The sequence below is a fragment of the Polypterus senegalus genome, chromosome 12 (genome assembly GCF_016835505.1).
Source record: "Polypterus senegalus isolate Bchr_013 chromosome 12, ASM1683550v1, whole genome shotgun sequence".
NCBI classification, from domain to species: domain Eukaryota; kingdom Metazoa; phylum Chordata; class Cladistia; order Polypteriformes; family Polypteridae; genus Polypterus; species Polypterus senegalus.
The window spans coordinates 56,025,930-56,038,503 of record NC_053165.1 but is presented as its reverse complement, the minus strand read 5'-3'; the positions used below and the strand labels follow the sequence as shown (position 1 = coordinate 56,038,503).

At 37.4% G+C, this 12,574-nt stretch overlaps 1 long non-coding RNA gene across 1 annotated transcript; it reads right to left on the bottom strand.

The window, feature by feature from the left end:
• Positions 1-9,707: 9,707 nt before the first annotated feature.
• Positions 9,708-12,574, bottom strand: LOC120540391. Its single transcript, XR_005635806.1, has 2 exons — positions 12,480-12,574; positions 9,708-10,535 (listed from the first exon to the last, which is right to left on the bottom strand). It is a non-coding gene; the product is annotated as an uncharacterized LOC120540391 (long non-coding RNA).

Genomic DNA, 12,574 nt, shown 5'->3' with positions numbered 1-12,574 from the left:
AGGTAAGGCTATTACATTTATTCTGCTATGTTCTTTTTTATTTCAATTGCGGGATAATCATGAGTTACAGTAACTCCTTCAAGCATTGGACACACACAGAGGAAGCACCCTTGGGTGTACTTACTCACGCTAGGACAATTATCAGGTGACATTCAACATATCAAGCAGGTCTTGGAAAACCTCCATGCAACCTCTACACAGAAGATGCCCCACTGAGAATTACACCCTGTTCATAATACATTTCTGGTATCTTCTTTTTCATGATCATTATGACTTTCCACTTACTGTAGTTTTAATATTTATTTTTTGAGTTTGTATTATGTTGTTTACATATATTAATTAAGAAGGGAGCCGATGACAAAGTATTCAATAAGTAAACAGTTCACAGAGTGTCAACCAGTACAACATAAACATCACAGCAAACATTTACTGTCTTAAAAAAATTCTCTTTAACTCTTAACTAAATATTCTACCCCTGTGTATTTAACACACATGCATACATTTTTGCAGTTTCTGAAAAGTAAAGGTACTTTAATTTGTATTCAGAGTTCCTCTTGGATGCTTCAAATTTCTGAATAGTGGTATTAGCATTGTTTATGATTAAAACCAGCTCTCGGGTTTGGTCCCATGGGCAATACCGTATCTGCTGTTCAGAATCAGTCCCCAGGAGGCCTTTTTGGCTGCCAGTTTTCATTCCAACCAGTTTCCTTTTCCAAATTAGTGGCCAGTTTTTTTATCTTTTGAGTTTGTTACTATTCTCAACTGATGAACAGCTAAAAAAGTTTTGTGTTTTTTTGTAATAATAATTTCTGAATCAAACTAAAATCATCAGTGAGCAGGTTTGGGTGTAAACAATTACAGGGGTGGGCAAAAGTAGGTTTACAGTTGTTTGTATGCAAAAAGATAGGTGGTTTATGATTGCTACACTCCTGCACACTGTAATAAGAGCATAAATAAAAATAAATACAATAGCTAAATAATTATACAAGAATAAACTGTGTTTCACATATCCACAATTTGGCCACTGCTGTATAATGAAGTATTCTATGGACTTAAGAATGTTATCTGTGAAACCTCCTCCAACCAAGTGTTCTAGATAGAAGGGGTGGGGTGATTTACTGAGACTGTTGTATTCTAATTTTACTGTATATTTACTATTTGGATACCCATTCACATTGTTATCAGGTGTGCATGTGAGTGAAAATTGTTATCAGTGATGAGGAAGTTACAAGTAGAGGTTACTATCTGTTTCCATCCACTACACTGAAGTGTGCTTTAGCTTATGTATGAAAGATGGAAGATGCATACAAAGAAGGCCCATTTTCAGAGGTCGATGGGTGTTCACTGAAGCAAGAACAAATAAAGAAGCACTTGTCTCATTCCCAAGCAAAAGATCTGCCCCCGCTTTATTCTTCTTACTGGAAAATGTGTTTTACTTATGCAGTGTGCCCTGAAATGACCACAGAACAATTCAGTGTGGTATGTACCCTAGTGTTGTTAATAATTGAGTACTTCACTATATTTAGAGAGAAAAAAGGTATAAAATAATTAGTTGTCTTATGTGCATAAAACACATATTATGGCAATGCTTTGGAAACTGAAACATTGTGCTCATTATTTAACATATCAACATCAGGCATCCACACATTGTTTTTTTTTTTCCTGATATTGTTATCCTGTTCAGGGTTGCAGGGGTGAGGTATTGTGGTCAGTCCGTTGCAGTACACACTCTCACACTTAAAGTTAAGAAAAGATGAGGCAGTTTAGATTTAAAAATGTGTTCCCAATTTACATAATTATTAAGTAAGATGTTATGGAGTTGCCTCATTTGTGCTAAATGTCAGCTGCTCAATTTTTAATCAGTTACTATTCTTCTTTCTAGGAGCAAACCAAATAAAATCTCCATTCATACTGATGTTTCTTCTTTACTAGGTAAGCTATGTATCATTTGCTTACCAAGTTTGATTCACAAGTTCCTTTACCCTACTCCGTTGCATGCAGACCCCAATCTTACTGGCAAAAACTGGAACCAAAAAGCCACACTTAAACTAGGTCAATTTAGAAATTGTTATCAGTGTAAAATTCACAGTGCTGGGATACAGCAGGAAAACTGGAATACTCAGAGGAAAATAGGAGTAAGATTCCAAACTCATCTTCTGAAACTGTAAGTGTAAGACGGCAACATTAAACATTTTTCCACAAAACCACTTAAGTTTTATTCCTTTTAGTTAATATGCCTTCTGCTTATCGACTTCCGTGCCACTTATATTTTCCTTATTGCCTTTCCTACTGTGCATTTAATTTGTACCTTGCACTTTTTCATTTTTTAAAGACTTCAGTCACAGAAATTACTTTGGTTTTGTATTTGTATACTGAGCATGTAAGCCTTTGCATTTTTATCAAATGTTCAGCCTCTCTTGTCTAATGGATATTTATCAGAATACACAATGACAATTATCAGTGACACTTGCAAATGTTTTTCATGTGTTATGCACTTGCCTGCTGACCAATTAACATAGTAACCTTTTTCGCAATCTAAATTGATTTATTGAGGTATTTCTGTTTGCTGTTGTGGTGGGGTCAAACTACATAGGTGTGCACATAAAGAAAGAAAACACTGATGCATATTCAATGGTCTCAGCATTAAGTATCCTAACTTGGTGCTTGATATACCAGTATGTTCAGTGTCCTCTGCTGTGCTCCATTAAAATATAACTTTATTAACGCTCCTGTTTATATTAATTAGTCTTTATCACCTTTTGTGGTGTCATCACAATGTGTATTTTACATATTACACAAGTGTACAGTACAAAGCCACAAAGAGCAAGAATGATGGTAAAATAGTTTAAAGCCAAAATAAAATGAAAAGAAAACATTTAAATGCTAGCAAAAAACCTGCAAAGTGTCCTGACATCCATTTCTAATAAACCTTATCAGTTGAATATTCACTTGGGTATTTTTCTTACCATCATTCCCATCATGTTACACTTTGTAAAGATCAGACAATGTAATCAACTTAAGCTCATTCATTATCTTCAACTGCCTCTTCCCATTCTTCCCATGGATAAAAATTCCCATAATCACTTTTTAAGGAGCATATAAGGTCAATGCTGAGTAGAATATACAATTCAAGCTGAATTGGAAAAATTAAAGCAAAGCGTTGTGGTAGAATGAGACAAAAGGCGAGAACTAAAACTGCCCTTAGTATGACAGGCATGACTTAATTTAACAGAAACGTTTTGGACATGTTGGGAGTAAGCTGGAGAATCCACCGAAAACACCTACAGAACATGGAGAGAACCTGAAGACTGCGACAAGATAACGATATTCGGACCGATAACATCGTCACCGTGATGCAGTAACGCAAACCAGTGTTCTTCGGCTGTGTTGTCCTTTCTCTGGTAGGCGCTATAGAAAATAAATACTCGTGGAGTGGTGTTATTTGAGAATCTATAAAAACACAGCTATTAAGGCAGTACAGCAGAGCTTATTTATATTTAGCTATGCAAACAAAAGGGGTAATGGCTGCCAACATGTAAAACTCCTTGCACTTACAGTTCTTAAAATAGACCACTCAATGTGAATCACACCTGAAGCTGATGTCTCGAGCAGAGCTAGGCGTTGTGACGCCACATCACCCTTCATGCGTCATACGTATAACTAGTGTGCATGCGCGTGGTTATTTCGCTCCTCTGCGTCAGGGAAATCCATGTAACTGATGTACTTGTCGTTAAATATCCCTTTGGGCAGGGTGAATGCAGCCTCGAAATTATAGGTAACGCTGCGTGCGATTGGTGTTTTTCCTTTGCCGGCAGCTGATACAAGGTGACCGAACGATTAGTATTGGATCATAAAGGGGGCCACCCGGATTCTACCACTACCTTCTTCGTTACGACTTCTGGCTGCGCCTTCTGTGGGAGTCAAGCTGGTACGATCTACGTACTTGGCACCATTCACTCTTCTATACCAACGTCCCACTGAAACAGCTACGAATAATTCCGATACAATCTATTACCATACCATCATGCTATCTTTTCACAGAAATATTTCATGAAACACCTATGTTATACGTATGCCTTCGTTGTATGAATGAAATGCGTGCTCGGCTACTGGTCTGTTATGCTTACACTAGCAATTACGTCGTCAGTCCGTACCTTGTTCCTGCAGCGCTCGCGTTGGAAACGGAGGAAGAAAGCTCGGTGCCACCCCCTGGAGGTCAATGCAAGTATCCAACTGAACTCAGTCGAGTTGAGAGAATAGATCGGTATTCTATTATAAATATGGTATGAAGCAGGAAGTTCAATATTAGCACAGAAAATAATCCTAAAACACAAAATTGTCCTAGGCCAACCACTTTCTGAAAAAGGTCAAATGATCAAAAGATCGAGATGGACAATTTTGTTTTATGGGCGATTTGTAAAAAAAAAAAAAAAGGGCATCACATGTGACAAACTATCCGCAAGTGCAAACATAGACAATGAGAAAAATTAAAGGGTAAAGACTCTATAATGGTGAATCAAAAACCGTCTGTATACATTTAATTATAAAGCAATCCAATGCAGTTGTGTAAATTAACTTTAAAAAAAATAACTGATTTAAGTGCTGGGAACGTCTCTAGAATTGAATGGCAAATCATTGGAACGTATAACTAGGTAAAGGCTCAGTCACCACTAGTTTTGTCAATGTCAGTTAGTTCATAGAGCACATTTAAAGCAATATCAGTAATGCGTTTTTCCAAAGTGCTTTACATTAAAACATATAATGAACATAAAATACACAGAAATAAAGTACAATATAAGCAATGAATTAAAGAAAAGAAAGAAGAGGACTAATAGTAGCGTAACAATCAGTATCAGTGAAGGTCAATGAAAGCAAGATAATAGAAATGAGTTCTCATAATTTATCTGCATTTTAAAAAAGCCAGCATTTTAAGATTGAAATTTACAATATTTTCTGGACGATAGCCTATTTCAGCCAGTATATTTGTCTGGAGAAAGCAGTTTTTACAAAGTTTAGAAAATGATTTTTAATGCACTCAAAGGCTTTTGAATTAAGATGATTTTGCCTTACTAATTGATATATAAATTCAATATTTCACTGTATTTTTTTATATATATAAAATTATTTCTGAATTTACCCATGGGATTCATAATGTTTATCAGAAGAGACTGCACTGTAGAAACCTTTTTTTTTTTTTTAAAAAAAAACTTTACTACATGTTGTAGAAATTACATAATGAATTAATTTATATTTTTGGGTCTCCATTTTAATAATTGTTTTTATTTATCACAGACATGAAACACACACCGCAGACTTTGCAAACTGAAAAGCTGTGATATCTACTTAACCCAGGTATTAAGCCAATGGCAGAAATCCACACTTCGTTCTTTTTATAAAGAAAGAAAAAAGACCTGGTTTAACTCACAATGCATAGAAATACAAGTAGTGCGGTCTTTAGTTTTTATTAACCCTTTAGCATTTCTGCCTGCTTGCATTTTTGTAAGAATTATTTCAGCAAAGTGTTATTCAGTTTGCTAACCCAAATTATTTTTTGTTTCAGGGTTGACACGAGTCTGGTGGTAACCAGGAATTTACAATAGCCCATTGCAAGATATGCTCAAAATGCCATCTTTGGATTGTGGGAAGAAAGTGGATTATCTAAAAAGAAACACATACAGGCACAGGGAAAAAATGCAAAACCAACACAGAGAGTAACTGGAACAGAACCTAGAACACCCTGCTATGGTAAGCAGTAGCACTAACCACTGTATTTTTCTCACATTGTATTAGTAAAAGAACACATGAAGATGTACAGCCATCAATTTGCTAAATTTGATTTTTGGATGAAACATGTGAACAAACAACTAAAATATCTTTAGCAAAATATAACCACATCACCACAAACCTTCTCCTGTTAATTCATTTTGACCTACCTAGGAAAATACCAAGAATCTTAAACATCTCAGTAACTGAGTCGCTGCTAAAGCAAATGATTGAAATGAAAGTCCCCTTTGTCCAGGAATTACAAGTTCTAAGGTAAATCAATCACTTCTAAAGATTACAGATATCCATCCTCTTTCCTAGCAGGTAACTTAATACTTGACTATATAAGTCACACTTTAGGTCAAGAAAAAGTAATTAAGAGGCAGGATTACTGTTGCAACGTTTTCTTCTTTCTTTGTAATTGACTTAATTTAACATGTTACATTTATATACAGCTTAAATTCTCAACTAATTTCCTTAATGATTCTCACTTAGTGAATAGGATTCAGTTGAGAAAATTGCTAACAACTATAGTATAATACTTATTGGACTAGAAGTGTATGATCTAATCTTCATCCCCAACCCATTGCTTACAGCATAAAGCAGTTTCAAAATCCTGATCCCCAGTGAGCTGACAATCTTAATTTTTGGCCCATTTCTCGCTTACTTACCTTTACTGTCAAAAGTTTTAGAGTATTGTAGTCTTTCAACTCACCAGTTACTTAACTTCTAATAATTTGATGGAACCCTTTCAGTCTGGTGTCAGGAACAGCACAGATATGAAACAGCTCTGCTTCAGGTAGCCAATTTACTTATGGCAGCAAACTCTGGACCAACCAGCATATTATTCTATTAGACCTAAGCAAAGCTTTTGACACTATCAGACATGACATTCTTCTGTCCTGAATGGACTTGTGTACTGGACCCCAGCACCACCACACTACTTAAACCCTGCCTTCATGCCATAATCCCAACTATTACAACAATAAACTCACCCCTTTTCACACTGGCTCTGTGCGGCTCACTTTTAAAATTGCTTCTATAACGCCAATGTTAAAAAAAATGTCTGGTCTTGATGCAGACAATCTGAACAATTTTTGGCCTATTTCCCCACTTACCTTTTCTGTCAAAAGTTTTTGAGTGTGTTGCAGCTTCTCAACACACCAGTTACTTAACCTCTAATAATTTGATGGAACCCTTTGGGTGGTTTCAGGGCGCAGCACAGCTGTGAAACTGCTCTACTACGGGTAACCAATGACTTGCTTATGGCAGCAGACTCTGCACTAACCAGCATATTAATTCTGTTAGCCCTCAGTGCAGCATTTGACACACAGGTCAGACATGACATTCTACGATCCTGAATGGAAAACATGCTGGGTGTCTCTGGCACTGCCCACCAGTGCTTTATGTCCAATCTGACTGCCAGGACAGAGTTGGTTAGCTTTGGAAACAGCAGGTGTGGCTCAGCACCAGTCACACAAGGAGTTCTGCAGGGCTCTGTCCTCTGCTCAGTGTCTTATTTTATGCAGAGGATACTCAACTCTATTTCAATTTTAAAAGCAAAACTTCAGAGCTTTCTCAGCTTAACTTGCCTCAGTGAATTTAAAACCTGGATGGTGCAGAACTCTTTAAAATTAAACTGCTTTCCTTTATTAAAGTACTATTGGTCTCTTGTTGACATTGCAATAGTGAACTTTGAAAACACATCTGTAATAATACATTTTCAATTCCATCTTGTGATGGTTCAAGCAAAGTAAAACCCATGGCGACAACTTCCAAGGCCTTACATGCTCTGACTACTCACTGCAGTTAAACTTTGGTTGCACATCCTTTGCTATCAAATCAATTACAGGTTTTTACCCCATACTTCATCTTGATACATCTTTGGCCAACATCATTCTTGTACCAAAAACTCTTAATTCTTAAATGACTGTGGTTATGCAACTGGATCACATCTTCCTGTGAAATATCTGCTTTTTCCAAACTTCCCACCCTCATTCACCACTCTGTACAGAACCCCAGCTTGTTCTTCTTTAGTTCCCCATTTCCTTATGCAATGGGGACTCATGCTTCCTTACCCCATTCCAAAAGACTGGGTGGCTTATCGTGTTACAAAAATTACAGTAATCTGCCAATAATTTCACCTCTTGTAACAAACTCCTGTGAAAATTCTGGAAAGAATACTTTGCACCAAAGATAGTCCACATCTTTGGATTCCTCTTGTGTAATGCATTCTTTACAAACACTCCAATTGTTTGATCAGAAGGGGCTTGTACCTCAGATGTTATGAGCCATCCAACTTCTTAAACTATACTCAAGAGAACACATTTCCGTTCTTTCCTGGTCTGTAAATATCAAAATTTAACAGGATCAACAGCAAAGCCCATCTTTGTTCCACAGCTGCCAACTTAGATATCTGCAAATTACTGAAAAACTTCAGTTATTGACCATTTCAGCTTCTTGCACTAATTTGCATGTTCTGTTAGTCACAATCCTTTACTTGCATATGCAATTGGTCTTCTCCAAGCTTCTTGGTCCTGTAACAGCACTGTTCCCAATCCATGGTGACTAGCATCACCAAAAAAAAAAGTTTTATTTAAGTTTGCATATGCCAACACACTGGGAAGAGAGATTAACTTTACTTTTAGTTCCTCAAAGGCAGCTTTGCACTGCTCATCCCACAATAGCAACAAAGGGACCTGTAGAGAACCTAAACTTAAGTTACGTCAATCGAACATTACATACAATTAGGACTGAAAACAAAATCAACCCCCACCCCTGACACCATAGCCAGCAGAGTAACATAGTAAACCTTTCCTTACCAGCCACTTGTGCAGCAAGGTGATAGTCTGTGCAAACCCATCTTCAAATCTCCCAGAATAACTTGCAAACCCTAAAAATGATCTCCATTGTGCAGTATTAGTTGGATGTCCCCAGCAAGTGACAGCACCCAAATACATGGTCCAGTCTCTATATGTTCCTCAACCATAGCAGAAAAGACCACATCAAAGTACAGCAATAAATGATTCCAATTGCCCATTCCCCCAAGATACTCTCCAACCATTGGAATGTACTTTGGGCATTGCAAAGGCCAAATGGCAGTCCATTAAACTCAGACAAAAGGTGTGCAGAAAAGAAATTTTGGGTCTGTCCTTTTTGGCAACTGTTACCTGGTTATTTCAGTTTGCAAGGTCTATGGTAAAAAACCAATGAGCACCATTTAAGGCATCCAAAGATTCTTCTATCCAGGGAAAATTAAAGCATCTTCATCTTTGCATCCACTTCTGCTCCACTCAACCATGCTAACTGCATTTGAGGCAACAACCACACATGCTTTGCCCAAATTTAAAATTGGAACATACCCTCAACACTGGTTTATGTGCACCTGAACAAATCTGGTAGGAGCCCCCTCTATACTTACCAGCTCCACAAGGACATATTCCAGTGCCTTTGCACTTTAAGCCAGATCTCTGCACCATGTGCCCCATACCTGCTTGGATTTGTGGTAATTTATTGAACCCACAATTTGTGTTGAGGAAAATCATTCAGAGTAATTAGGTGTAAATCACTTGTTTTATACTGAAGTTAATTGTTACAATGCAAGACTTTTGCACATCACCTATTTATGCATTAAAACCACACACCATTCCAAAACTGCTTTACATTTGAAAATCTAATGCAAATACAAGCATTTTGCAGTGTTAATCTTAAACTCTTGAAGTACAAGAACTTGTAATAAAACATATTACAAATTGAGATGAGAAACAGGGTTACTTACCAGAAATCCTCCAAAAAAAAAAAAAAAAAGTCTGCTGCTGAAAAAAGGACCAGACCTGTATAGCCATGTCCACTGTGGAAAGTTGGTAGTTGGAAGCAAGCATGCTAGAAAGTACAACTGAAATATACAAACCAGCCCTCCCATAAATCACACAACCTAAATTAGGTTAACTGAAATAGGATTTGTTTATTCCCTCCACCATAACTATGGTACAAACTTGAGATCTAAAACCAAATATTTCAAGCTACAACACTAAATTGCCAGTTGTTACCATAGATCCTATTTGCAGTTACATGCAAGCTGCACACTTTATTCACATTTAACACAATTACAGTAGGTAACCCATTTACATCAGATGCAGTTTGATGACACCTCTTAGATTAAGGCTGTCCTACTGTTGGAATTGCCATCTGTATTATTCAACTGCTCTTGCTGAGCTTTACCATTTTAACTTCACATAAACCATATAACTTAAATTGCAATCTAAATACTCCATTCCAGTAAATGGAAATTATCCTTATGAGCCCCTCTCCCCACAATGAAAAAAAAAGTTTACTCAATTACTTAAAATAAATGTTTAATACAAGTAGTGGCAAAAATTTTACTCCGATTTTCATTTGAATTACTCAGAAAATGCAACTCTGGACAATTGTATAACAAATAAATGCTAAAATTCCATATATTTGAACATACCCATATAGTCAATGGAGTTCTATTTTCCAAAGGTAAACATTTGAAAAAAATCAAATCGTCGGAGGATAATTTATTGAATTACTGACATTCAAATGTTAAACTTTAATACAAATCCTTTAACTTAATAATCTCTCAATCACGTAATGTCTCAAGAACGAAGTAAACTGGAAAAAACGTAGACTGAAAGTGAAATCCTGAGGCAGATGGCGCTCTTCAAACACTCCCTGCATTTACGCCAGCATATCCGCTTAAAGGAATGGCCGCCTTTTCCACTACTTCTCAGCATGCGAGTGTGAAGATCCTGAAAAAAGACGGAGGAAAAGTTTTGCATCGCTAAATAAAATCAGTTTTAAAATTATTCAGAATACATTACCTATGCAAAACACTAAACGAGGTTGTTTTTTTTTAAATCGTAGTTAAGGACAAACACCATATCGTTCTCAAACTTGTCATTTTCTTTGTGTAAAATAGTTTAACGATAAAATGAACTTGCATAACTAAGCGAGAAATGCAAGACTGGTTTCCCCACATGAAGGGAAAGGTTTTCGTAAAAACTGCTCATGTCTAACGAAATGAAATACTAGTTATTCATTACGAATTGATAAACTGTACTTTATACCTAGACATTCGTAGTAAATATGGATAAAAGCTACAGCTGAAAGAAATCGATGCGAGGTGAAGTGCCGTGTCATTAAATTTAACTTGTGTTCAGGTCACAGTCGTTTTAGTTTAAAAGTATTTAAGTTTTAAAGAACATTTGACTAAGGGTAAAACCGTCCATTATCCAATCCGCTATATCCTAACTAAAGGGTCACGGGGGTCTGGAGCCAAACCCAGCCAACAGAGCGCAAGGCAAGAAACAAACCCTGGGCAGGGCGCCAGCCCACCAGAGGGTGCGCATACACACCACAATGTTGAATCGCCAAAGCACCTAACCTGCATGTCTTTGCAATGTGGGAGGAAACCCGAGTACACGGAGGAAACCCTCGCAGACACGAACATGCAAATCCCACGCAGGGAGGACCCGGGAAGCGAACCCAGGTCTCCTTACTGCGAGGCAGTAGCGCTATCACTGCGCCACCAGGCTAAAACCCATTTTTATTAAATGATTTCCATTTAGTTGCTATTGTGTCCCCGCAAGGTGTTTTGTTTTTTTACAGCGCAATAGCCTCTGCTCGTAAAGCAAAAAATTTGGTTTCTGAAATACCAATCATTTACGCTCCCAGCGTAGGTCGTCACTGATCCCTTAGCACACCATCTTTAATCAACCACACCCCGATTTACATATTACCGCCTCTAATTACATTGAGATTCTTTTGATTCCCCTCCATTTGTCCGAACATGCAACTTTGCAAAGGAATGTAATCAAAACATTTTGCAATACATCAAAAATTCCGTGGGGTACTACACTCAGCAATAGATCATGTTCCCTTCACAGCCCTAAATGTTCGTAAACAAAATCTGCTGGTCCTAATGGGGTCACCCGACGAGCGTCCATAATAGTTTTTCACCCCTTCATTCATACACCACTGGGACCAGAATGTCCCCGGAAGAAAACTTCCCTCTCTCTATATGCACTTTACCAGGTTCCATGGAATCACGGAATCAAACCCGACAGTTTGATTTTCTTGCAGCAAATCAGGCCTTTCAATTTTCTCCTTTGCTAGTCTTTCCAAAACTAACACCGTCTGCTAGCCAAGACGCTACCCGAAATCTTCCATTTTTCCCCTAGACGAGCTCTTTAGTGCTTTGTCACGTTTTTACTTTCCAACTACCAATCCAGACCTGTATTCAACAAGGCTACCGACTACGCCAAGTTTCGGTTGCACAAGTACTGCATTTAAAACAAATCTCATATCCTTTGAATCATAGCTTTACAAAACAATTAGCTAGATACAACTCGTCAAAGACTGTAGGAATACAAATGACCATAACATACATGAAAACCCCACAAACCAAAACACACGTAAACCTAAAAAAAAAATCTAAACAGTGCAACAAGTCGATTTAAAAAGAGTAAAGTGACAAGTAGTAACGCTCGAGGACAATCGTGGCTTTGTCTCGAGAGGTAAACAAGGGTAGCGCGCGGTGTTCTAGCACACGAGTCATATACCAAGCAAAATCTTTCGCGTCCAAACACGACGTATACCAAGTTGGACTTATTCCAAAGTGGATGTATACTGAGGTACCATTGTACTTAAAATACCCCTTACAAACCCCTTTAAAAAAAAAAAAATAAACATACCTTAAAGCAAAACAATTAAGGCACGGATTTAATTTCCTTACTGGAAGAACCCACTTCAACGTTAAACACCACGCACAGCTTCCTTGAGGCCGCTT